The following is a 26,796-nucleotide window of genomic DNA, read 5'->3' as shown; positions in this document are numbered from 1 at the left end:
TGGGACACCTCTTGTGTAGGGAAAGCCCCTGGCGTGCCGGGCCGGATTATTTACCTGCCCCGTCTGCAGGTCCGGCCAATCACGGCTCCCACTGGCCACGGTTCGCTGCTCCAGGCCAATGGGAGCTGCTGGAAGCTGCGTGGGCCGAGGGACGTACTGGCCGCCGCTTCCAGCAGCTCCCATTGGCCTGGAGCAGTGAACCGCGGCCAGTGGGAGCCGTGATTGGCCGGACCTGCAGACGGGGCAGGTAAATAATCCGGCCCGGCACGCCAGGGGCTTTCCCTACACAAGAGGTGTCCCAAGTTTGGGAAACACTGGCCTGATAGTGCAGGAGCTGTGCACGGCTCGAGGTCTCTCTCCCCTGGTGAACATAGACCCGCCCCCCATTCCTGTCATTTACAACCCCCATGTATCAAACATCATGTCTCCTGTTGGCCAGTGTCTGTGGACTTAGAGGCAACATCAGGGAGGACTGTATTGGACTCCCCACGCCTGGCAGGGGCAGGTGCTTCAGTGAACAGCAGTCACTCCTTCCCCTCAAAGCTCTCAGATTCACTCAGGAACCCAAGAGAAACTGGTCTGCATACCCACAAAGCTCCACCTGCATTCAAATCCCTGGGGCATTTGGTACTCAGCTAATGGTGGCTCCTAAGTAACTGGCCTTTGGCTATTCATAGTTCAATTCATTACTGATTCCTAAACGTCCAGCCAATGGCAATCCATCTCAGTCAGCTGTTGGCACCAGAGGATACGGGTGGGAAGGTGAAGCAGGGCTAGCTCCATCAAGGTCAAAGGCAGACCTCAGGGCAGTTCTCCACAAGGCTGCCACAGTTCCAGTCCAGCAGAGGCAGGAAATTTCACTGCCCAGATAATGTGGACATCTGTGGCTCTCAGTAGCACTCTTAAGCTACCCAAGTCAGCTGTCTAGCATGTGTTGCATAGGAGGACTTCAGCTTTCTTCTTGACCCCAACTGCCCTAGGGGAAAGGCAGAGTGTAGGTCACAATCGTGGGACATCCAGAACTAGCTCATTCACTGCTGAGAACACTGAAAAACAAACTTACCTCTCCTTAGACATCAGTCCTTATTTGCCATAACTCAGCCCTGCTTCTCAGCTCAGCCCCAGAAGAGAGCTATCGTGGAATTTGATTTTGGATTCTCCTCTCCTGTGCTCGGGAGCAGTTGAAGATATGCTCCAAACCACTGCAAGGTTAAGTGGAAACTGTCTATCCTGACTGCAGCCTTGCCAAGCGACTTTGCATGCCCCATGAGAGACAGAGAAAAAAGCCCATAGCACAGTGAAGACCCTGGCTGAACGTAGGGAGATTAAACACCACAGCACAGGTCTCTGATTTGCATTCTCCCTTCACCTACACCTGCATACTCCATAAGAGTTTCTGATGAAGCTGTAAAGAAATCAAGCCATCCTTTACAGCATTATAAAGCACTTATCACATACATTTAATAACTACGGGCATGAAAGACTTAATTCACTCAACATGGAAGTTATAAAATTGAATCAGTAACTGAGCATCAAGGGGAAATACAGACACATAAATACTTACAAGGGCAATATTTTCCCTATTAAATGGATGGATTTCCCCTCAACTCCCCCTCCCCACGGGCACATAAAGAAAAAAGTCTCCCAGCACTGAGGAAGTTTATATCATTAGAGGATAATTCGAGGTCACTGGGGAAAAAAAAAATGACTCCAGCTTTGGAGAAATAATTAACAGCATCACCCTAGGGTGTAATTGTGATTTGTCAAGGTAATGATCATAAAACATAACATTTGTGACACAGCACTCTCTACACATGCAAATTTGTGCCTCTAGCCAGGTCCTTACAGAGCGCATGTGAGGACAGTCGACGTACGTGAGGCATGCGTGGGACTCAGGCAAAGAAAGCAGGAGATGAGGCAGTTACCCGTTCATGGCCCCAACCTCGCATAACCTAGTGGTCCATACGGGATCATTCAGAGGAACTACGTTAGCTCAGAAAAGTGCAACAACCGAACAAACAGCACCGCTAGTTAGAAACTACTAACGGACAGGTCCGATCTATAGCTAACAGGAAACAGTGTTCAGGTCTGCATTCTGGTCCCAGATGTGACACGGCACCAGAATCCTACACAGGACCCAACATCCCAGCTCAGACATCCGTTTGGTAACCCCAGAGAGACAAAGACACGAATGGGCTGTGGAGACTGAATTCTTCTTACCCCGCTACAGAAGGTCTCTGAGTCCCAGCTGAGACCCACTGGCAGGGTGTGAGGGGGGAGCAGGAACGTCTACACTGCTATTTTTAGCCCCATAGTGCAAACTCAGGTCAAGTGGTGTGGGCTCTGAGACTTGCTGCCACAGGGCTTGTTTTGCAGCGTAGACGTGCCCAGAGGATGTCTGCCCCATCCCAACAGTGACTAAGGGGGCCTATCCGAGTATAATCACCACGCAGGGAGAGGAGCTACTTAGGGTGATCCAAGGGGACAGAACGAGGAGCCATGGGATTAAGCAAGGAGCATTTAAGCTGAATATCATTAAGAGTCTCCTGACCATGTGGAATCTGAGTCTCCTGCAACAGGAGGTGGAATCAGCACCCCACTGGAGCGCCATCATGGGGAAAGAGCGGGTGCACAGCAGGCAGGAGGGGAAATAGATTGTAGGGAACAATTTTGCACTGCCCCTCAGGGATAGATAAAATAACCCCTCCTCTTTCTACTCCCATCCTTGCCTAGCACTGTCCTCTTCCACACAGCCTGGCCAGACAATGCAGGTGCAAGAACCTTCTCCTCTGCAGCTCTCTTTGCCAAAGCCTCTGAGTTCTCCCCCTTGCCACTGAGTTAACTCTGCAATACATCTTGCAACCTGGTTTGTGGCTGGAGGGGTGTTGCATCATCTCTGCTGAGACACTGAAGACAATCCCATCTAGGTACAGGATCCTGGAGATAACTGAATTCCTCTCCCCCCAGAATCCCTCTCTTCTGCCCTCACGAGCCCCACCACAGTTCTCAGGGTACCAGCGGTACCTGGTGTGGAATTTGTTTTGTTAAGGACACTTTTCAAGTAAGTCGGGATGAGGTCAGTGATCAGCCAGTGTCTCCCCTCTCACCAAAACACGTTCTGCTGTCCCAGATTACCTGGGAGCTATTGCTCAGTGCTGAAGGGCTGCCTGATTTGCAGGATCTAAATTCATTGCCATAGAAAGGCATCCGAGTACAGAAGATGCTCTAGAAAACCAGCCTCTATCCTGTAAGTGATATATTTAAGCTCTGTTTGGAATCCATAGAGAATTATCCCAGGCACCGATGCTGTGCCCAGCTCCACAATGCTGCTGGTAGTCCATAAGAACGCAGGCCACAGGTTTTGGCTCCGCATTTCAGTTTTGTTAAAGGGGTTGGGAAGAGAGGCACTGACAATGTTATTGATTCCTTACTGAATGTTACGTTACATATGGGGGTTGGGCACTGACGTGTCACATTCCCTGTGTGTTCTGCCTGGGTTTGTTTTTCCACTATCTTCTAAGGCAGTGTTTCCCAAACTTGGGACGCCACTTGTGTAGGGAAAGCCCCTGGCGGGCCGGGCCAGTTTGTTTACCTGCCCCGTCCGCAGGTTTGGCCTATCGTGGCTCCCACTGGCTGCGGTTCGCCGCTGCAGGCCAATGGGAGCTGCTGGAGGCGGCAGCCAGTACAACCCTCGGCCCGCGCCACTTCCAGCAGCTCCCATTGGCCTGAAGCAGCGAACTGCGGCCAGTGGGAGCCGCGATCGGCCGGACCTGTGGACGCGGCAGGTAAACAAACCGGCCCGGCCCGCCAGGGGCTTTCCCTACACAAGCGGTGTCCCAAGTTTGGGAAACATTGATCTAAGGGTATGTCTACACTGCAGTGTAAGCCCAGGGTTCAAATTCAGGCTCAAGCCTAGCCCCCTTCCCTCTACACACAAATTGCACTAACCCAGGGCTCAGACCCAAGGTCCCAGGACCCCACAGGGGTTGAGGGTCCAAGTCTGAGTCAAGCCAGGACTCAGGGTTCAGGCCCTATTGCTTTGCAGTGTAGATTCAGACCCACTGAACTCACGCTCTGGGAATCCACCAAAAGTATCCCATAGGTTGACTTTCTTTGTCCTGTGGACCATCTCGTTGTCCCACGCCGCACCACAAACAAAGCGCTAGAGGAGCTATATTTTGGGAGGCCGCCAGGAAGTCTGGGATACAGCTAGTTGGACTCAGGCCTGCAAAATGCAGTGTGGATACTGGAGACGCAGGTTATTCAACAATTCCTAACCTGGGGTTACAAATGAGTGTAGACACTCAAGCCCTAAGTTAATAAACTCAAGGACTGCTAATTCAAATCCTATTAACCCCAAGTTTACAGTACAGTGTAGACATCCCCTTAGGGCCTATCTTCACTGCAGAGTTAGTCCAGGCTCTTATCTGGGCATCCACTCTCAAAACCCTCTGAGCTGAGCTAAATGGTGTTTTCAATCCAGGCTAGCTGGCCTGGGCAGGGGTATAGGCTACATCCCAGGTGCTGCTTTCACTCAGGCTGGTAACCCACCCACTTTGCAGTAGGCTGTAGGCTAAACCATTTGAGTATTGACAGCCCCCCAATTCTCCCTGTGCTCCTCAACAGATAGACAAGTCCTCCCACAATTCAAAGGGAAAGAATCTTCAAGCACCTCCGCTCACTGCAGGGCCGAGCACTATGGGATATGCCCCCTGATCTCTCAGCAACACACATGGGGAAACTCAGCACCAGTGCAGGTAACTTAGGTAGGGCTTTGCAGAAGGACTGCTCACACCCAGGTTAGGCTGATCTTGGTGCCCAAACCCCAGCACTGATCCCTCACGCTGACTACATCCTCCCTCCAGTTCACCAGGGTAGTGCCTTCACCCTCTCTTCCTGTCTCATGAGGCTGGTTGTCCTGGCTCCAGGGCTTACGTTTCCGAACTATCAGCTGACAACTGCCTGCCCCACTCCACCACAGAGGCAATGCCACAAGCCAGAAATAGTGAGCTCTCCTGTTCTCACACACTAGAGCCAGGGCCTTCCCAGTGCCGGAAGAATTACACGTGGTTTTCTACCTCGATGCTTCACAAGGCACAGCAGCCGAGACGAAACCCGGCTGGTGGCAGCAGCGGCAGGGATTTCGTTCACAAACACCCTCCTTAATGTCATATCCTTGTTACCACCAGTCAAAACTGAGCCCTGGGTTTCCCAGAGAGCTTTAGGCCTCCAGAAGCAATTAGTACAACTGCTCAATCACTGCATTTCTGCTCACACAAACGAAACCTTGCTCACTGGGACCAAGCTATGTCGAAGGCCTCCAACAGAGAACTGCATTTGTGCGCCCCCCCGCCCCGTCCTCCTCTAAGAGGTAGCACAGCTTAATGGTCTGAGCACAGGACAGGGAGTCAGGACTCTTACATTCTATTCCTGATTCTAACTCTCTATGGGGCCTTGGGCATGTCACCTTACCTCAGCTAACACCATCTGCCTTCATCAGACGAACGGAATGGAGGCTCTGTTTGTGCATTGTTAAGCTCTGCACACGTGCTGTTATAACCCACATCAGTGTTTCTCAAACGTGAGACGCCGCTTGTGTAGGGAAAGCCCCTGTCGGGCCGGGCCGGTTTGTTTACCTGCCCCATCCGCAGGTCCAGCCAATCGCAGTTCGCCGCTGCAGAACAATGGGAGCTCCTGGAAGCGGCAGCCTCGGCCCGCGCCGCTTCCAGCAGCTCCCATTGGCCCGGAGCAGCGAACCACAGCCAGTGGGAGCCGCGATCAGCTGGACCTGCGGATGGGGCAGGTAAACAAACCAGCCCGGCCTGCCAGGGGCTTTCCCTACACAAGCGGCGACCCCAGTTTGAGAAACACAGCTCCACATCCTACCCTCGTGTCCCTTAACTGTGTTGCCCCTGCCCCACCTTTGCCCAGGGTCCGACAGCAGAGCGATTGTATTAATAAACCTTTGCGTTGCTTTAGCACCTTTCATCAAACAATCATAAGGCATTTTACCAATACTAACCCTTGTGACACCCCTTCTAATGAGATAAGTGGCATTTTAAAGTTGGGGAAACCGAGGCACCAAAGGTCTAATTACTCCTCGGCCTTTCACCCTGTGTCGTGTACACCCAACAGAGCAGGTGTAACCCACCACCCAAAGGGTGAGAGCATGAGGAGGGGATTCTAATTCTGCAGCACTTTACACCCTGTTGACACAGATGTTAATAATTCCCGGTACTGAAATACAACCACCTCTGGGGTGGAATGCAGCAGCTGCAAGGCAATGGAGAATAAGGCCCCAGGCCCCTGCTTTAACCACTAGACCAACCTGTCTCTCCCTTTGGCTCCGGTGGAAGGTTTCAGACTGACAGCCCTGGAGACCAAAGTCATCTATTTCTCCCCATAGATGGGCCGTTTCTTTGTTATTGTTGGGCTGGGCGTGTGGCTGGCGGTCTCACCCGCTGCCAGTGTGCCAGCTTCCTTCATGAAATCATGGCTAAAACAATCCTTTGCACCAGGAGAGGCGGTCCCTGCTGCTGCTTGTTAGAGACTTATCCACTGTGCATCAGGAACATATGCTCTGGATTAGGGACTATTACCATAAACCTGTTCATGTTTCATTACCCTGCAGCTCTGGGGTTGAGGGCTTCCCAAGGGAAAAAGCTGCTTCCTGAGAATCTCAATCGCAGCACAAGCCTCAGGACGGGCCAGCATCGCCTGACTTAGGAGGTGGCTTTAGGGGACCCAAAGAGCCACCCCTTGGACAGTAGCTAACCGAGGCAGTGAGAGCCATCCTGGCTTCTGGATGAAGGACTCTTGTTTTATTCCTCTTAGCCTTTCATATGAAAGCATGAGGTCCTGACCCCCTGTGATCAGTAAAGATCACACGGCACTTTCTTCAAGAATCAGGGTGCTACGCCCAGCATCCGGGCCAAATCCCAACTCATTAAATTACATTCTGCCTCTTTAAATTCCCTCTGGGGGTTCAAATGGATAGAGGGTGGTTCTTCGCTTCCTGTAGTAAACTGCTGTGCAGCACCAGGCCCAGGCTCCCAGAGGGACAAAGGGTATATAGAGCTCCAGGCTGCACGATTAACGACAGAGATGCAGGTAGGGTGGCTACTCACACAGCCCCACGATACTGGACACATCGGTACTTCCGGGAATGACGGGGCCTGCCCCCCATGGTGCGCCCTCGCGTGCACGCCACAGAGAGGCTGCCATTTTGAAGAATGCGCCATCCTGCCCCCGCTTGCGTGACCCCGCACGCACACACCCTGGCACCCTTGTGATACCTCACAAAGCCATGTCTGGTGTTGTCTCAGTACTGGACAGGGGACAAACCATCTAAAAACAGGACTGTGCATCCTAAACCCGGACCAACAGCCTGCCTAGATATGGCGGGGCTTAAGGAGCCAGGGCCCTGTATCCCAATTCTGACCCCACAGCCCCCTGCTACTCCAATCCTAGCCCCATCTCCAGCACCTGCAGCTGTACTAATACACCTTAGTCCTGAACCACAGCCCTCCTGCTGCACCAGTCCTGCCCCCTTTCCCCGCCTCGCCCACACACACTTAAAACAAAAAGGTTCCATGTGAATCTAAATTTAGGAGCTCTCTTTTCTACACCAGATTCTTTTTTCCATTTTAAATGCAGACGTGAACGTCAGGGCCGTGGGACTGATTCCCCACCCCCACCCCCCGGGTACCTCCTCTGACTATCACAAAAGCTGTAAAAACAAAAACTAAGATTTGCAAACTTCAAAGTGTCAGAAGGTCTTTCTGCTCCTTGAGCGGTTTTGAGCTTTTGGCAACAGATTCCATGTCCTGCCCCCAGCCTGAGCTCTTCTTGTCCTCTCCCTCCTCTGCACTCCCCCTTCCCCGCGGCTTTATGCTCCTCCGTTTCCCTCAGCCTTTCCCTCCCTCCGAAGCTATTTCAGGCACCAGTTTTCCCACACACACCAGATAGTATGAAACCTGCTGTGCAGCTCCTGCTCCCAATGAGGCAGGGAGATGGAGCCAACTCTTTCTTGGACTTGTTTTCAGCTCCCACGAAGCATTTGTTTTTCTAAATGGCTCCCAAGGACCCTGAACTTTGATCCTCCAGCGTTTTGGCTCCTCAGATGTTTATGAAGCTTGAGCAACTGGGCAGTGATGCCCAGCTGGGCTGGAGTAGTGCCAACCTGCCCGCCCCCTCCCCAGCGGAACGCTGTTCCAAAGGGCCTTGGGGCCCAGCAACTTAAGGTTGTCTGGGAGCTTGGAAGAGGCCTGCCCCGGTCTCCCTATCTTCACAGCGCTGCCACGGAGGATTTCAAATCGCTATCCTTGGCCTGCGTGGAGCCTGTTCTCCACAGCAAAGCCACTGGCTCCGACAAGCTATTGCCAGATAGCTTATTATGTGCCCATTGCCATGGTGCCCCTCTTATTCCTTCCATTGCAGAAAAACCACAGCCTGTCCTGCCTCAGCTGCCAGCAGCAACAGCCCCCCACCGCCATCTGCCCCACGCCCCAAGGGGGGAGATTTCCACTACCTCAGCCCTCGATGACCCATCAGAAGGAGCAAACACCCCTAGCAGCTGACTCCCTCCAACAAAGTCACCGGGCAGTGATATTAGCAGCCTTTCGAGATTATAATGTTTTCATTTCCTGCAGTTGGTCATCATTGTTTGGAAGCGTCAAAGAAAAAAAAAAATCTGTCGCTTTTCTGAACATGTCTCCTCCACCGAGTGGACCCGCTGGTGTGTTATTGTAAAATTGTGGTCAGGAGAGCTGGAGATGCGCATGCCAGTGTGCTGGCATGGGATTGCTCATGAGTGCTGGGTTGTTGGTACTGCAGAGTACTTTGTGGGAAGGCGATGGTTGGTTTGCACAAATGACACTGTCTAGATAGAGCCAGAGCTAGAGGGGAAGGGGGAGGGGGAGAAAGTATCATTGATCAAACTTAGCCCTCCCTCCCACAAAACACTCTCAACTTTGGCAGTGTCCCTTTAACAAGGGTGTGGGGTTTTTTCTAAATACTGTAGAAGGAAACAATAGGGCAGTAAGAGGCACTGTTAAAGGGGCTATGGCATTTCGGTTAGGATTCCTGACAGACCCAGCTAAGGAAACAACTGTTTGGACCTAGATGCAGAATGGAAATGCCTCCACCCCCAGTGGCAAAGTGGCATACTCAATATTCCATTCCACATACGCCCTATGTAAGTGCATAAACTGCGTTGTGAATTATCCTCTCAGCACCCATGTGGGAGCGATATTTACAGTTAGTCATTTGAAAATAGTATGTCTAGGTTTTTGCTTGTTAAAGGATCCAAAGGAGATGCACAGAGCATGCTTACTTTTAAGCAGCCTCCTTTAACGGTCAGATGGTTTTTTTGACTGCCCGATAAATTTTAACTTAATGCACTAGATGGGCAATGGCGACCTCTAGTGGTCTATTTTCAGCACTGTGGAGGTGAAGCCGCCTGTCTTCTTTTTAAGATCAGCTGATTGGCTAAGAAAGAAGGCTGCAGCAGTCAGGTTAAGCACAGATCTCTGTATCATAAGGCAACGTCCCATTGAGGGTACCCTGAGTGCCTCCCTGACTGAGATGTGATAAGTACACACACGACAAGCATGATAAATTTCTGATTTTAGAGTACACCAGCCTATTTCCAAAGCATTCCCAAAGGCCAATGCTTAACCGACAGGTCTAAAATCTTGCAGGAGCATTCAAGGAATCCAGAGGCCATTCCAATTCATAATTGCAAAGAAGGAACGAGAAGCGAAGCCAAGTTCAAGCTCCTGATGGTGCCTCCTCTTTCTGCAATGAGGCTGAAAATTCATTTACTAGGACATGGCCTCCCTTTTGGTGCCATTTAGGGTCACGGAGCAATTTCAATGCCAGAAAGCAGATTCTCAACAGAGAAAACATCTCAGCATGTTCCTGGATTCTTTGCAAATCCTAACTCAAACTTTGCTTTTTCTTCCCAGGCAGCTGCGTGGGCTGAGAGGTCCCAGTACCAGCCCGGCTTCAGAGTAAATATCACCCCCGACTATCAGAGGACGCAATCTGCATGTTAACACAGAACTCAATGAGAATGGAGACACAGAGAGCGAGAGGGCAAAAGACAGACAGACCAGGGCGAGACTAGAGCACGCCGAATGGCAGAGACACGGAGCGGCAGGGAGAGAAAGTCTGAGCACTGAACACAATCTCTCAGTTCTTGGAGCCAGCTAGTGTTGCTGCGGCTATAAAGACACTGCCAATGTTCTCATGGCAACAGTGGCATCGCGGGCATCAAAAGGCATAAGCAGCCAGCACCAAGCCAAGGGGAAAACGCCCACCCCAACAAGCCGGCAAAGTCAGCTATTGGGGGAAGTGACTGGGGAATCCAAGAGAGTCAGAAGAAAGGGAAGTTCACTCTGCGTGAAGAATGTGGACGTTGTTGCATGCCAACACACAGAGAGTCCTCTGGGGGCTGGCTCACTCAACAGCCCACAACAGCTGGGACCTAAGCGCTCTTGCTGTATGCCAGACTGGGTTTTTATTAGAGTTTCCTGCTTTGTGGGGTGGCATCTCATGCCTGACTGAACTGGGGGGCTCTGCCAGTCCTACAGCACACACTTGGCTGGCCCCAGGCAGGCCCCACTTGTCTGCTGGGCTCAATCCACCCTACTGCTCTGGGGAGAGTTAGTGACTGGGAGGGGGAGATGAGCCCCTCCTCACACAGATACATAGAATGACCTGGCTGCGGACCCAAGGAGAAGTGGCAGGGACAAGATGGCCCATCACCCCCTTGCCAGGAGCCAGAAGGCCGCACCACAAATGTGTCCTCCCTGATAGCTGAGGAGAAGCCACTAGTTGGCCAAGCTCACCAGCCACAGCAAGAAAGCGGGGGGCACGGATCAGCGTTCATGTTGTGCGCCCCGTCAATGCCAAGCCCAGCCAAGCTAATGATCCAACCAGTGGATCAAATTCAGTGAGGAATCCTGGTCACGTGCCACCTGAGGCATGTGGCGCATACGCTAAGAAGAAGAAGCAACGAAGTCATGAGGAGGAGGGGCGGGGACAGAGCACTTTCTGGGCTCTGGTCTGACAGAACCACGGGCTACACCAGCCTGCTGAAGAGGAGGCCAGTGGGAGCGCTCCATGAGCCACATTCACACCTACAGACCTGGCAAACTGAGAAATCTCCGGAAACTGGAATGAAGATCAATTCAGATTAAATGCCTAGAAATCTGTGCCCTTCTCCAAAGCTGCCAGCTGCCCAGAGATCCCCCAGCCTGGCCCCAGAGCAGCCTACCCCTACTCCACAGGGCCGAGTGGGCTTGCTCTCCCTGCCAGGATCCCCCAACACAGCTTTCCCCGCCCCTGAGGCAGCAGGGCCTGGAACCCTGCGAGGCTCAGGCCACCCATGCACACCTGGAAGTTCAAGAGACTCGGAATTACAATCCCCTAAGCCATGCAGCGTGCCCATCCGCAATAGTGCATCCTTACCAGAGTGCCCCCTTGCAGCGCTGCGCAGTGCAGCAGTTGCTCAGACTCGGTTTCCCTATTAGTCTGCTGCTGCTCCACCCGGCCTCCAACGCCTACTGGGTCGCAATGACTTAGCCCTCTGGTCACGTCACTTACAGGTCTACCTCCGCCAGGAGACCCAAAGACCAAAACAAGTAGACAAGCACATAAACTCTTCCCTTTCCCCTTGAGACCATATCAGCAACAGCCTTCTTTGCTGCAAGCAGAACTCCACAGCCACTCCCCTAGCCTGCCATTCCCCAGCTGAGCAGGGCTCTCCTTTTCTGCTCCTCCCTGGAAGTCCCACTCCCGCCCCAGGTGTTGCAGGGCAGGCTGACTGGGCTCCAGTAGCCCGTTAACCCTTTCCTGCCTTGCAAGGCATCTGTGTGCCCCTTCACCCCATCCTAATGGGCAGCACAGGGAACAGCAAGGCTGTGCATTCAAAACCCTGAGCCAGCGCTTGATTGAGGTAAATAAAAAGTTCAGCGAAAACCCCCAACAATTTCACTGCAGAAACAAAATTCCTGGGTCACTGCAACAGAACTGTCCCCAAATTACCTGTCTGGCCCCTACAGACGGGCGAGCGGGGGGTGGGCGGAGAAGGAAGGGGGGCAGCCAGGTAGTCCTTTCCCTCCCCCGGAGGAGCTGCTCCCTGGAGTACAGGTCCGTGAGAGGCAGGCAGAGAAAGACGCTGCTTGTTTCAGGGCTCAGAGCTTTTTTACAGCCAGGCTAGCTGCTACAGCCCTGAATGCCTAGGGCATCACCCCAACTGCAAGGCACACAAAGAGCCCGTGCACTGGGGGAGACACAGGTCATGCAGAGGGTCAGGATGTCTGCTGTCCCTTCACCGGTATGACCCAGAACAGAGTCTGCTCACTCCTAGCACAGGGTTTCTCAGTTCATCTCATTCTGTAAGTGACCTGGTGAGAACGGGACTAGCCTCCCGTCCCAATACCCCAGTGCTCGGTTCTCAAAATAGGTCATCCCGTGGACCATCGGGAAAGGCTCTGAGCACCACTAGTGGTCCATAAGCCACAAGCATGGCCTGGCACATTCCATACAAGGGTCCTGGGTGCAAAACTTGCATTACAGCAGCATACAGAGCCGCACGTACCCAGAGACTTGGGCTCTGCAGGATGGGAGGACTCCACCCTCTGGCCTATCAGCTCCAAGACAGTTGAGGGGTGCAAGGCAAGCACAGGATCTCTGGGGAGCACCTCCTTCCCCCATTACTCCCTCGCTGGCTGCCAGCTCATGGCTAACACAGTCAGGAGTTAAAGGGCTCGTTTGGCCTGTATTACCCAGTCCAGCAGAAAGCAAGAGAGTCCTCCTGCATGCACAACTGCCTGTCCAGGGAGCTCCTTTCCTGCAATGAGACATCAGGCTCCACGCTCTGGCTGGCAGAGCAGCAGGGCTGAGCTGCTGGGATCACCTCTACAGCAAGTGGCCAGACGCTCCATCCTCACAGCCTGTCAAAGGCTCACTCTCAAGCTGAGGGGATTTTGTACCAGCGTTTCCATGGCTTCCATTGGCACCAGGGCAGCAAGAGGCAGAGCAAGGAGGGAGCGGGAGCAAATGGGAAGGGAACCAGTCCCAGGGAGTAGAAGAGCACACTGCCAATAGGGTGCAGTGGAATCATGGCTCCCTCTGGACACGGTGCCCTTTGAACCAGTCAGCCACGCATCACTACAAACTGCTAAGTCGACACAGGCACCAGCACAGCTGAACCACTTTCAAGGAGGGTCCTGCAACGTGAGAGCCCCAGCTGCATGGGAGACGAAGGGAGAACAGGAGAGGGTCACCAATACACTGCAATACCCCAAAGGGCCAGGCCGGGCGTCTTCATTTCCCTCCGGGGTGATGAGCTTCCGCTTTCCTTACCTCCCACCCCCCAGCAAAAATAAAAGACGTTTAAAACAAACTGGAGTTTGGCTGGTTTGGGGCAGGAAACGGCCTCTAGCCTGGCAACTACAGCATTCGGGTGTAAGCGCTGTGATCCCAGGACCAGTGGCAGTCTGATGATTCACACTGAGTGTGAGCATGAGTGTATCTGGGTACAAATCAACACTTGACACTTTCCTAGTGTACCCCTGGAATCTTGCCTCTCCACCAGGGCAAGCCACAGCCCTACAATATCAGGTGCTGTCTTGGAATCCATTGGCCTCCCATCACACGCATTGTCCCTCCAAGGGTGCCCAAGCTCAACACCGCCTGTGCACACAACTGGCCCAGCAAGGCTGTTACCACACCGTGGCCCTCACTGCTCTGCTCAGGCACGGTCTGGGGGACGGGGGGGTTTCACCAAGGAATGGAACCCAGACCAGCATGAAGAGGGATGCTCCCTTTCCATAGCCCTGCCCACAATCGGAGCATCAAGGCGGTGTGTGGGGCCATTGCCTTGACTTTGGGGTAGGAGCAGGTCAGGCCAGTTGAGTAATTCTCCCAGACATTAGGCAGTCCTAACCTTACAGCGCCCCCTACACAAGCAGGTATTTGATACCCCATGAGTGGCTTGGTTGGATCCTGTTTTTAAACTCCTTCCATTGCTTCCCCTCCAAAGTCCCTGGTGTGGGCGGAGTTTGGCAGTATCCACAGATGCAGGGTGGTGTGAAATAGACACCACAGTCAGGAAACTGCTGACCAGGCTTGAGCCATTGAGATTAGGGCCACCCATGTGCTGCTCTCCAGTCGCTGCTGCCAAGGGAGGAGAACACTCAAGAGAGTTGGGGCAAGGGTCTGTGACTCCCCATGTGAACAATCGGGAGACACACAGGGCTGAAATATTACCACGGCTGCTAATGGGCATGACACTTACAACACCTGGGGGGATACAATTAGCCCCAAACTACACCGTTACTGTGGGGGAGGGAGTGTGTGTCATAATTAGAGCAGGGACTCGGGACTCCTGGGTTTTGTTCCTGGTTCTGCCACCAACTCAATGCAGGCAAATCCCTTCCCTCTCCGTGCCTCAGTTTCACCCATCTGTAAAAGGAGGCTAATAATAATAGTGACCCAACTGGTGTGGACTGCAAGGTGTTCTTATCTCCAAGCAGCTTCCCGCTGTTGTTATAACGAAAGGGGTTAGAGGATAGCAAAGCCATTATTATACTCTGCCCATTGGGAAAACTGGCCAGCGCATGGCTACAATTTATACCAATTGCAAGGTATTAGCCTAGCTTAGGGAGCCACCTCTTCTCCAGCGTCAGCCCAAAGGCTGTAGGTTACTCAGATCTTACATCAGGACTTGACTCCTAACCTTTGCTGAAAGCTCACTGGGGTCCTAGCTGATGGAGGAACACAGAATATCAGGGTTGGAAGGGACCTCAGGAGGTCATCTAGTCCAACCCCCTGCCCTTAACCCAACCTCTCTCCTGGGCTGTCCAGTTATAGATCCCATGCATTTCATGCAGCTGGAGACAACCCCAGCACAGGGCTGCCCAGAGTGGGGGGCAAGTGGGGCAATTTGCCCCAGGCCCTGGGCCCCGCAGGGGCCCCCACGAGAATATAGTATTCTATAGTATTGCAACTTTTTTTATGGAAGGGGCCCCCGAAATTGCTTTGCCCGAGGCCCCCTGAATCCTCTGGGCAGCCCTGCCCCAGCATCTCCCGCATCAACAGTCGCCCTCCATACACAGCAGCCTCTAACGTCCCTGAGCCATCACTCAATGCAGCGTGACAGATGTGTTTCTCTGCACAGACAGGCTCTAACTCACTGCTGTGCAAAGTGCCTGGAAACACCTTAAGTCTGAAACGTGCTGTGGAAACTCAGTCTCTTCGTGTTTACGAAGCCCCGTAACAGCTGAGTGGGAAATATGTCTTCTCCACAGAGGCTGACAGCACAGTGAGTGATGCACCAGAATGCACACATCACAGGTGCCAGCGTGCCGTCCCCACCCACCCTGCCTCTAGGCTGTATGTTAAGGACCCCTGCTCTCCTTCACTGCAGCTGGGAGAATACCCTCCCCTGCATCCCATCTCCATTGATTAGCCAATCCCAGCCCGGCCATGTGCACCTCATTCTGTCTCCACCTCCAGTCCCGGTCGCGCTGAACATCTATATTCAAGACAGTCATGTCAATCACCTTGTCAGTAGCCAAAGAACCTCTATGACATATGGCCTAGTGACACCCCTAGCAACCGCTATATGGAAGAGACTCTTTCCGTGAGCCACGTGGGCTGTGTTTGGCTCGTGAGCCGTTCTTTGCCCAGGGCCCAGCCATAGATGGCTATACCCAGCCACCCACAACTCCACACCCACGCAAACACCTTCTGGACGTCCCGATCACTTTCGGCATGGTTTGCTTCTGACACAGCAGCTAGCTCTCTCTGCCTTGCATGCCCGCAGTGGAGCAGAGGCACTCCCTCAGTGGATTGGCATGACGGGTGGGGGAGGGAAGCTGACAGCCATGCCTATAGCCTGTATGGTGATGGTGTGACAGCACACACGCAGCCAATACAGTGAATAAGATTACAACAAATATAAAATAATGATACAGCTGTCAAGACAGATTAGACTGCACAGTGGAAAAAATTGCAGGGCTGTTTAGTCACAACAATATGAGATTAATTTATCAATACAGCTTATGCGGCACTGGAGAGATAGCAAATTGAATAAGTGAATCTCCTCCACACCTTGCATGGGGATGGAATCTCCTGAGCTGATCCGCACAGAGGTCTGAAGGCCAGCAAGGATCTGCAGGCAAAGTACAAGGCCAGTCAGCTCCCAAGGAGAGAGGGCGCGCATATGCAGATTACACACGTGGAGGACGCAATTGCACGTACAGCTTGCGCATGCAAATAATACACACCCTCAGACACACACAGCCTTGCACACACACATACATAAACTTGCACACACCCACAGACATGTACAAACACATGCACACTCCAACGTACAAAAGGAGCAGACCCACTGCGTTAGCAGAAGTGAAGGTCACTTCCGGGCAGGGGCAGAGTGAGTCGTTGGAGACACAGGACTCTGGAGAACTTCACCCAGGGTCTGTGTTGGCAAGAGCCTAATGGGCAGGTCTCAGGGAGAGGCTGGTTTTTAATTTGCAAATTTTAACCAAGAGCGACAATAATGATGGGTTAAAAATGTGCAAATAAATAAATAGCTGCAGTGATAATTAGCCCAGGATTCTACGTGTGAAGGTGAGAGCTCAGCAGCAGACACCGATACGAAGGAAGCACCAGTTTCTATAAATATTGAAATCCGGTAATTATCGTCATTAGAACTAGTTGTGATGTATCTGCTGCTCAAGCCCCACAAGTAAGAATGGTATTTATTTGCCACACTTAGAACCTCTAAAAATACTTCCCTGCACCCCCTGTGATTCTGCACTGTCCCTTTCCCCTCCCAGAGCCTCTCTCCCAGAGACACTGCACCTTTAAGGCTGAAAGGCAGGAGAAAAGCGCAGGGCAGATCTGAGCTGGGGAGTAGTGGGGGCACAAGAGCAAGAACCGCAGATCCCATCAGCCCCTACACTAATCCATAGCAGAACCTGACAATTAGCGTTGGTCAGTAACAGAAATCATACCATGGAAGAGACACCAATATCTGTGGTGTCCCTGGGCAGGGAGCTTGAGAGAAGGGGCTGAACAAACAGTAGCTCAGCAGGGCCCTCCAAGATCCCTGCCAGATTGCTGGCATCAGAGGATTCCAGCTGGCGCTTCCGCAGCATGGGAGATGGCTCTGACCAGCCTCTCAGAGATTTATTGGTTAAGTGGGGCACCAAGAAGCCCCACAATAAAATAGGAGCAGGTATCTAGGATTAGATTAGTAAACCCTCCAGGCTAGTATCCCAATCCTGACACTGCCCAGTGCCAGAGCCAACAGAGGAAGGTGCAAGAAGCAACACAGTGGACAAGCTATGGAATAACCTGAGCTCTGCAGAGTTCTTCCTCGCTCAGTTACAGAGGGCGGCCTCCCAGGGCTTTCTCCCCAAAGGCCCAGATTCTCCAAAGCCGCTGACCCTCAGGGCCTCTCCCCTGGTGTCTCTTCTCTCTGGCCATCTTCAGGAGTTTCCTTCTCCCCAGCTGCCATCCCCATTTGAGAGAACTCCCAGCTACCTCTCTCCTGGGTTTCCTCTCCCTGCAGTCCCCATTTGAGAGCACTCCCAGCTACCTCTCTGCTGGGTCTCCGCTCCCTGCAGTCCTTGCTTTATAGGAGCCACCCTGCTGAGTCTAATCCTAAATTAACCTGCCTCCCCTCCAGGGGCCAGAGAATGGGCAAACTGGGCTCTCTGGATCCCCTTTAACCTTGTTGCGGCTAGTGTGTGGTTTATACACCCCATCACAGGTCTCAGTGGCCCTCTCTGTATCTAATCCCTTTCTGAATCCTGATCAATTCTGGATCTCAATGGCATCTCATGGCAGCGAGTTCCAAAACTGATTGTACGCTATCTATTCCCTTTCATCAGCCTTCCAGCGTCATGGACAGTCCCCTTGTTCTTGTATTAGAAACCACAGTAAATACAAGCACATGATTTGCCTTCTCTCCCTCATTCATTATTTTGTGGAACTACCATGTCCTCTCTTAAAAGGCGTAGAAGATAATGAAAGGGAGGGAGGGTGGGCAGTGGCTTGGGGACACTCCACACACACACACACACACACACACACACACACTTCTTCACTTTGTCTGCAAGTTACCTGGTGATCACGAAGCCTGGAAAGCTGGAGGCAACTTGCGCTGGTAGGTGCACTGCACCCTCCCTGCCAGAGGAACCGGCTTTGTGCTGCGGAAATGGACAGGATCACAGAGGGCCTAACGAACCCTTCAGGACCAGAGTTCCCACAGGAGCTTAGCATCCATTTAGGCACCCAAAGCGCCGGCCAGGTTTTCAGAAGAGCTCCAAGCACTGGACATAGGTTGTGGGCTGAGCTTCCTTCAAAACCCAGCCCTGGTGTCAGAGCGGGGGCTACTGGGGGCGAAGCGCTCTTGAAAATCTGACCCTGGTATAGATGCCTGAACGGGAGCTGAGCTGCCCTGGGTATTGAGCACTTGGAAGTCTAGCCCCACTGCCGCCTGATGTGGCCAGTTGGGGACCAACCAAAATGCCGCCAGCTCACGGTGAGATTTTAAAGGACAGAACATCACCCCGCGGGCAGGCGAAAGCCCAGGTTTACGCCCACAAGCACAGTCCTGCACCCCCGATCGTCCCTTTTTCATCAGCAGCGACAGCCTTTCTGCCCTGTCCTCAGAGCCACGAATAACTCCCAGTGCGTAGCTATGCACGCTGGGACTGACACCAGGCCGCAACTGACTTTATTCACGGCCACACCCCAGTGTGGAGCTCCTGCCTACCGTCTGCACCCTCAGCTTCCTGCTGTCTCCAAGAATCCTGGAGGGAAAAGCCCGTTACACCATGCGCCCCCCCCCTCCCTCGCGGCCACTGTGACCATCCGCCATTTTCTAATGCTTTGTCCAGTCTAATTTCAAGAGGCCAGAGTGAGCACATGTCCCTGGAAAGACCATTCACCACTGTGGCCGGGAGGTGTGTTTCAGATAGTCAGATTTTCCCGCTCAATTTGTTATCCCCCCATCAGTACAATGGGGATAATAGCGTTTCCATACTGCACGGAGGTGTTGGGAGGGTAAATATGTTGACGACTGTGAGGCACTCAGATACTAGGGTAGTGATGGCGACAGACAGACATTCATCCCTTTGCTCCCAGTGATACCCATGTGTTCTGCCCTAAAGTCCCCTCCTTCCTTGGGGTTTACACCCTCCAAACTCGGAGACTATTCTCTGCACAAATGGACCCCTCCATGCCCCGGATCTCCTTTCACTAACTCTCTTTCCAGTTAGTAAATAGTCCGGTAACGAGGCACCCAGAACTGAGACAACATTCCAGGTGCTTTAAATAAGCCCCCTCCTAGCTCTGTGCTACCTGCTGCACCCAGCTACATGCCTCCCCCCAACTCCGCCCACTCCTGCAGCTGCAGCCACTTTTCGAGGGCCTTAAGCCAGTTTTCAGTCCATTTGGCAGTGTCATATCCAAGCCAAACTGAACTAATTTTCAGAGGCAGATTTGGCGAGACACTGTATCAAACGCTTTCCTAAATCCAACTATATTAGGATTTCCACGTCGGGCTCAGCCACTAATTTTGTGATTCCATCAAAAAGAAAAAGCAATCAGGTTTGTCTGGCAAGATTTATTCTTTCTAAATCCCTGCTGTTATTGCTCATGCTTCCCTTATCCTCTGGTGCTTCTCTCTCTTAATACTGCAGGGCTGGAAATATTTGCTGGAAATTTATTTTTGCTATTTATATGGATTTTTAAAATCTGCCTTCTCTTCCCCCTATATTCTCAGCTGCCACAACTGTCCTTGGTGCTGTGACTGCCATACAGTTCCCTTCTGGGGTTTCCTCCAGCAAAGGCCAGACTGCAGCCCGACATTTGCTTCTAGTTTGCCAAGACCTCGCCAGTCTCTCCAGTGACGGTTCTAGCGAATTTAGCAACTCTTAATTCAGCAACCCTCCGATGTAACTTGGAAGAGTCACTAAATGCTTTTATTGTTAGTCTCCTGGCAATTGTTCTCCAGGTCGTCAAGCAGAATTGGACAACATGTGACAGACGCTAGTCACATTGCTTAATGCGCTGCTGGAAGGTGCTCAGACACTACAGTGACTAGACCACGACAGAAAGTGGCATAAGAACCTATACAGAACAGAATGATTCACTGATTAGGGCCAGAAAGAACAGGAGTACTTGTGGCACCTTAGAGATTAACAAATTTATTAGAGCATAAGCTTTCGTGGACTACAGCCCACGGATGCATATGCATCCGAAGAAGTGGGCTGTAGTCCACGAAAGCTTATGCATCCGAAGAAGTGGGCTGTAGTCCACGAAAGCTTATGCTCTAATAAATTTGTTAGTCTCTAAGGTGCCACAAGTACTCCTGTTCTTTCTGCGGATACAGACTAACACGGCTGCTACTCTGAAATCTGATTAGGGCCAGATTCAGAGCCATGTCCAAGTTCGTGGGGAAAAGGGGCAAACGTGGACTGCAAGGATCGGTACCCAGCCTAGAAGAGGCTGTTCTTGCAGCCAGCAACAACTGGGACACATGGATGCTCCAGTCACACTTCCTATGCTAGGAACCAGTATGGGGAAAGGGGTAAAAGGGACAGACAGCTGGAGACCCTGGGATTGCCCTTAGGAAAGAGAATCCCAGGTAACCTAGTAAGCCAGTTCCCAGCCATTTTGTGCCAGAACCAAGAGAAGGGGCTAAAACCTGGCCCTTACGCTTTGGCACCTTTAATGCAGTAGGCCTGACAGCGAAGCCTGACAAATTTGCTACAGAAAAGAAAGGGTCATTCAGAGAAATATTCAAATCCATGCCCGCACCTTTCTGATCCCTTCATCTCCATTTACGATTGACAGGCCCAGCCCTGCAAACTGCTCAACACTGCCCGAGCTCCCACTGACTTCTGGGGTTTGAGGGGGCACAGCACCTCATAGCACCGGGCCCTCATCTTAAAACCCGGATGGGCCCAATACTGCTCCTAGTCGTATCAATGGAAACAATTTTCACTGACTTCAGAGGTGTCTGGTGGTCACTAAGTAACCAGCACAGGGACAGCAGCTATGCAGGCTGCATGTATTTGTATTTACGAGCTCCGCCTACAGGGGGCGCTGATTTCCAGGGTCTGGAAATGCTCGCTGGGCCTGCTGGAGGGGAGGCAGGACAAGTGCACCCCAACACACTAGCTCAGAGCCTTGCTTGCCCCAGGAAAATGCCTGCTCCTTCCTGCTGTTCCCCTCTGGGATTCAGCAGCCAGTTTTGCGCTTGCTGGCCCGCATGCACTCAGCAGAGATTAAGGTAATTCATTCAGAGGGTAACAGGAGTGCTCCCAGAGCATCTCTAAGAGCCATCACCTGGCTCCCTGGGAGACAGGGCAGAGAGTTTCTGGGGTCCACCCATCAGTTCCATACTTACCCAGGAATGACAACCCAAAACACTACGGCAACCCCTCCTCTGCTCCAGCACTGTGTTTTCTGGTGTCAGCAACACTGCCCCCTACTGAAGCAGGGCAGAACTGTTCACGTCTAACAGCTCGGCTCATTGAACCCTTTGACATCGAGGTGCAGAATCAGCACTTGGCAAAGCAAAGCTTCCCGAGTTCCAATCTCCCAGCCTTGCACAACAGCAGTTGGCAACAGCAGCACCAGGGCCTGCATGTACCGTACTAGAGAAGCCAGGCCCCTTTCCTGAGGTATTCCGCCACCAGCTGTCTGTCTGTCGGTAAAGGAGGAAAGATGTTCCCCACCAGGTTCAACCTGCAGACACACCTGCCCTCCCAGCTGCCTCTCATTAAACAGGAACGCACCTTAACCTATATCTCCTAGTGTAACGTTAATTACCTCAAAGGCTGGACCAGGAAGCTGAGGTTAGAGACGATGCTCTTATTGCCAGCGAGCTGATCCTACAAAAGGCCCAGCTTCTTTGCCCCATATTTGCACCTCGGGATGCGAAGGTCTGGCTCAGTGCCTCCCGCGTTCATGTCCCAGCTGCCTTTCCTCCCCACACCGCTACCTGGCATCAGGGGAGATTTTTGCTGCTCTTCTTCCCCAGCATCAGAACTGTCAAATGAACAGCCCACATTAACCTGCAGCACTCCCCAGCACAGCATACCCTGGAGGCCAAGGAACACGTTTTTACAGCTGCGCTGCACTGCTAGTCCAAAAGGAGCCCAAAGCACTTCCCAGCCTTGGGAGCTGCACTGACTTTTGTCCAGGGTAGCAAGCTCACAGCCAGGAACGTCTCTGTTTTAATCTTGCCCTCTCCCAATCCATCTCTGCCCCACACCTGCCAAAGGACAATGAGAATGACCTCCCTCCCTCCCCCCTGTGTTAGAGGAATCAGGGTCAGAGCAGGGGCATCAATGCCTCTGCGACCGCCCGGATGAGCCCGGGAACACATTTCCTCCTGCCCAGGGTAAATATGGCACTATGGCCCAGGCGCACCCCCAGAGAGACATTCATGTGTGGCAGCTATTCAGCGGCCCCTTCTGTGAAGCAAGTTGGTGATCTCAGCTCTGTTCCTCACACACCAGCATCTGCACAGCAAGGCACACTAATGGGCCCCTTGCTGGGGGTCTCTGCCCAGGCCAAGGAGTGAAAGGGCCACAAAGACTGCACCTCCCCCCCATGGGGGAGGGGAGTCTGTGCCCAACATGCTGCAACCTGCAGAATACAGGAGCCATCCCAGTGCTGTATGGTTCCATGGTGCAGTGACCTTCCCCGCAGCCAGCCAGATCAGCCTTTGGCAGCCCATCACACTAAAGCTGGAGCAGAGGACGAATGAACCTAAAGAGCCAGGAAAGGGGGCTTCCCGGCCCTGCACCCTCCAGCATAAGCGGGGAGTTATATGGGCCCGTGGTGCCTGTGCTCCAAGAATATTCAGGAACGTGAGCCCGGCTCCACTAGGGTTTGGGCTTATATTTAATCAGAGCCATCTTGGACCGGGGCACCCACCCCGGGCCCTGCGCTTTGTGGGGTCCCTGCGCTTCAGGGAGACACGGGATCCAGGTTAGCCTGGAAGATTAGCGGGGGCCTGGCACCAGAAGCAGCAAGCAAACCGGCCCCAGCCTGCCCCGCTCCACCTCTTCCTGCCCCTGCTCCACCCCTTTCCTCAAGACCCCACCTGACCCCTGCTCTACCTCCACCCCACCTCTTCCTACCCCTGCTCCTCCCCCTCCCTGCCCCCCATTCCCCCAAGCCTCCACCCTGCCACTTTCCGGCTTCCAACCCCTCCCCTGAGCGATGCCGGAAGCCGGTGGGGCAGGCTGGGTCGCTCGCTGCTGCCGGCACCAGGACCCTCGCTAACCTTCCAGGCTGCCCTGGACCCCACATCCCCCTGAAGCACAAGGCTCCCCCAGAGCACAGGGCCCAGGCCAGATGCCCTGGTCCGTCCTATGGACAGGACAGCTCTGCTTGAAACCGTTCTGGGCATCACCAAAAATTATACAAACATGGCACCTATGCCCTCCAGTCCTCTCCCCCACGTGCCTGCCTGTCAAGCCCCCTTCCGCAATACAACACCAAGGGATTTACAGAGTTGGGGAACTTATGGGGACAGACAGCGAGGGAGCAAGGGGTCAGAAGCAGGTGATCTCCTGGGTTGGTGTCACAGAGCAGCAGGGAATTTAAAGGGATGGGCAAGTTACAGGGTCCTCGGAACAAAGCAGAGGGTGGTTTCCGGTGTCAGCAGCGAGGGGTTTGAAGGGCTTAGCACAAAGAGGCTGGGAGTTTACAGGACAGGGTGCAGCATTACAGGGGGCTCTTGACTTTCCAGCAGTGGTTATGCAAACATCAAGGGCTGCCTCCACAGAGGCCAGAAGAAAACTCAGGGCCAGATTCACCCTCGCAGAGCCATATGGAGTTAGGGGTGGTTTGCACTTGTCACATCCTGGAGCTTCTGGGAGACATCTTAATCTCTGGTATGGGTTGAAGCAGCTCTGAAGGCAGCCCGTAACTTGCATGGCTCCAGCAATGGTCCCTATGGGCTGCTGCAGGACTGCAGGAATAGTCAGGGCATAGGCATGTTTTTGACATGCCCCCTGCACCCAGGCTACTGTTCACGGGGATTTACAGCTGCTTTGCAGGTGTAGAGTGGCCCTAACGAACCCATGAATTCCTTCATTGGGTCCAATGCTCCACTTCCCTGCTCCTGCTAAGAGCGAACCTGGAGTCATGTGTGCTCGGAGGAGCACGTTACACCCCTTCCCACAGATGTCTGCTAACACAAGGGAGAGCCAGACCCTGAGCTGTACAGATCACAGCAAAGATGCTCAACTGGAATGCAAGGCTCCAGCTGTGGTAGTTGGAGCACTGCATCAAATACAGCTTCCCCTCTGCCTTGGGGCATGGATAAGCCATTCTACGTAACAAGGCTGGGAACCACATATCCTCCCCCACACACTGCCCTGGGGCCACAGGCAAGGTCCCTTTTCCTCTAGCAAGACCAGCTGCATTGCTCATGCCACCTTGTGTGTCAGACCCACCTCCGTTTGCAGGGAGGAGGCCCAATGGGAGTGGAGTCCAGTGGCTAGAGCAGGGGGGGGCTAGAAGTCAGGACTTCTAATGCTCTGGAGAGGCTCTTGGCAGCTGGGGTAGTCACCATGCTGCTAGCACTGGGACTGGGGGCCAGGGCATCCCTGGCCATGCAGCAGGGTCAGGGAAGCCAGCCAAGCCATCATCCCAACTGCAACAGATCCTTCCTTGTGGGCAGGTCACTTCCCCCCACCCCACACACACACTCCCTCCCTTTATGTTCCCATTTCCCAGCTGCCTCTGCAATTCCTACTTCAAGCTGGGCCAGAAACTAGCAGAGCCAAAATGCCCCAAGGAACCTCCTTCTCCGGAGCCCTGCAGAGCCAGGCGCTTCACTGAATCCCAGCCAGCAGCCAGAGCGGCGGTCCCCTGCCAGCGCGAAGGCAGCGGCTGGGCACTGGGCACTTGAATCTTCTGGTCCCACTCGCAGCTGCTGAGACCCTCCGACAAGCTTGGTTTTTAACATTAGCTACGGAGCCCGTGCTGGGCTGGGGGCTCCAGGCTGGGGAGGGGCAGCTCACAAACTGACACATCAACTGCCCTTGGCCCCGTTTCATTCCTTCAGCCCCACTGCTGGCGTTTCCTGGCTCGAAGAGCGACGCCTGGGAGCGCGAGGAGGCGGCACGGGTCCCTGGTGTTGACTGTGCTGACGGTCCCAGGCTGGAGATCAGGGAGTGTGCAGCAACGGCAAGTGGCGACCCAGTGCTGCGGCAGGGCCCTTCTCCCGCTCCCCATTTCCTGCCACACTGAGTGTTACACTCAAATCCCCACAGAGCAATAAGTCGCTGTTCAAAAAACAGACAAAGGAGATGGGGGAGGAGGTGGGTCTCACAATCTTAGCAAGGGAGCTAGGAAAATCCCAGCAGTTCTTTGCTGCCCCGCACTCCCCCCTTCCTCCCTCCCCATTGCCTACCCCGCAGAACTCCCACAGCCGCTGCTCTGACTGATGCAGGCGTGAGACCGGGCGCTTGCATTCCTCAAGGACATGCGCAGCCCAGTGAGGCACAGCCAGTCGTCACGTTCAGGGAGCTGCCTGGGAAAGCACCTCCTCCCAAGAGCAGCACTTTGAGATTAACTGACCATAACAGGGTCATCACCTTCAGCGCACCTCCTCCTGGTCTAGGGGGCTGTAGCCCCCCTGCCTCAGTTTCCCCTTCTCTGGACTCTTCAGTAAATATCCCACCACACAGCATTTAAAACAAGATTTCCCCCTTCCGCGTGGGGTTTAATTTGTTTCAGCTTTAACACAGTTTTCAGTAGCCCGCTAGATGCTGTCCCCGATCCACCCTTTCAAGAACAAAGCCCCACACTGTCTCTCCCCTGGCAGCTCAAAACAGACACACAACAAAGAGCCTTTACCCCAATCTTTCAGGCTGGGCCCAGATCCTCCTTCTCTGCCCTCCCCCAGCTCTTCCCTAGGCCTCAGTTCTTAGCTTTTCCAGGAAGACCTGATTGGTTCCAATGACCCACGGTCCCATGACCATTCTCTCCACCTGGGGAGGGAAGAGAGTTGTAACACAGGTGGAGTTGGGACCTTCTCCCCTTAAAGGGGCCAACATACTGTGACCCCAACCAATCAGCACAAAGAAGGGAACTAAAGTCTGCAATGTGCTTGATACAGTACATGATACTGAGCCGTTCCTCCACCAGCCCCAGAAAGCAACCCTGCATCTGCAGGCCAAGACCAGCTCTGGGGCCAGGTAGCAAGGGAGGGAGGTGATAGAGGAAGGTTCAGCCAAGTCATGGGCAAAAAAAATCAATGGACACACGGGCACCTTGAGCCAAACCAAACACACTAGAGCCAAATGGAAAGGCAGAAATCAAGGCACCTTCCAGCTCCTGAAAGGCTCCTGTGGCATTTCATCTCCTTGAATCCCACCCAGCCCTGTCTTTCCTCATCGAGGGCAGCTCCACCCTCCCCAATGCCAGGAATACCAGCCATATCTGCCTATCCCAGATTGCTGTCTGTCAGATCTGCCACTAGCCAGTGCTAAGGTTAGATGTTCCCAGGGGGCTCTAGCCACCTGGACTCCCTCTTCCTTTCCCCCACCTGGATTCCGTGGGCCAAATCCACCCCTGGGGTAAGCAGGTGCAACTCCATTAACTTCACCAGAACTCCCGTGTGCAGCAGGGCTCTCCGGGCTGTGCTGGACGGAGCTGAATGAGGGTATGGGCATGGGTTCCGTTCCAGAAGCTTTGAGGGCAATTCAGGTCACTTGTGAGAGCAGAGTGGAGGTTCCT

The 26,796-nt window shown here is 53.3% G+C and overlaps 1 protein-coding gene across 3 annotated transcripts in view; it reads right to left on the bottom strand.

Annotated features, from left to right (window-relative positions):
• The window catches only part of NTRK3 (neurotrophic receptor tyrosine kinase 3), a 332,474-nt gene that overhangs the window by 268,679 nt on the left and 36,999 nt on the right, over nucleotides 1–26,796 (bottom strand). The gene's annotated exons all lie outside the window — the stretch shown is intronic.

This window comes from Trachemys scripta, chromosome 10 (assembly GCF_013100865.1).
Source record: "Trachemys scripta elegans isolate TJP31775 chromosome 10, CAS_Tse_1.0, whole genome shotgun sequence".
Taxonomy (NCBI): Eukaryota; Metazoa; Chordata; order Testudines; family Emydidae; genus Trachemys; species Trachemys scripta.
Note: the sequence above shows the minus strand (reverse complement) of the source record. Positions and strands in the feature narration are given on the sequence as shown.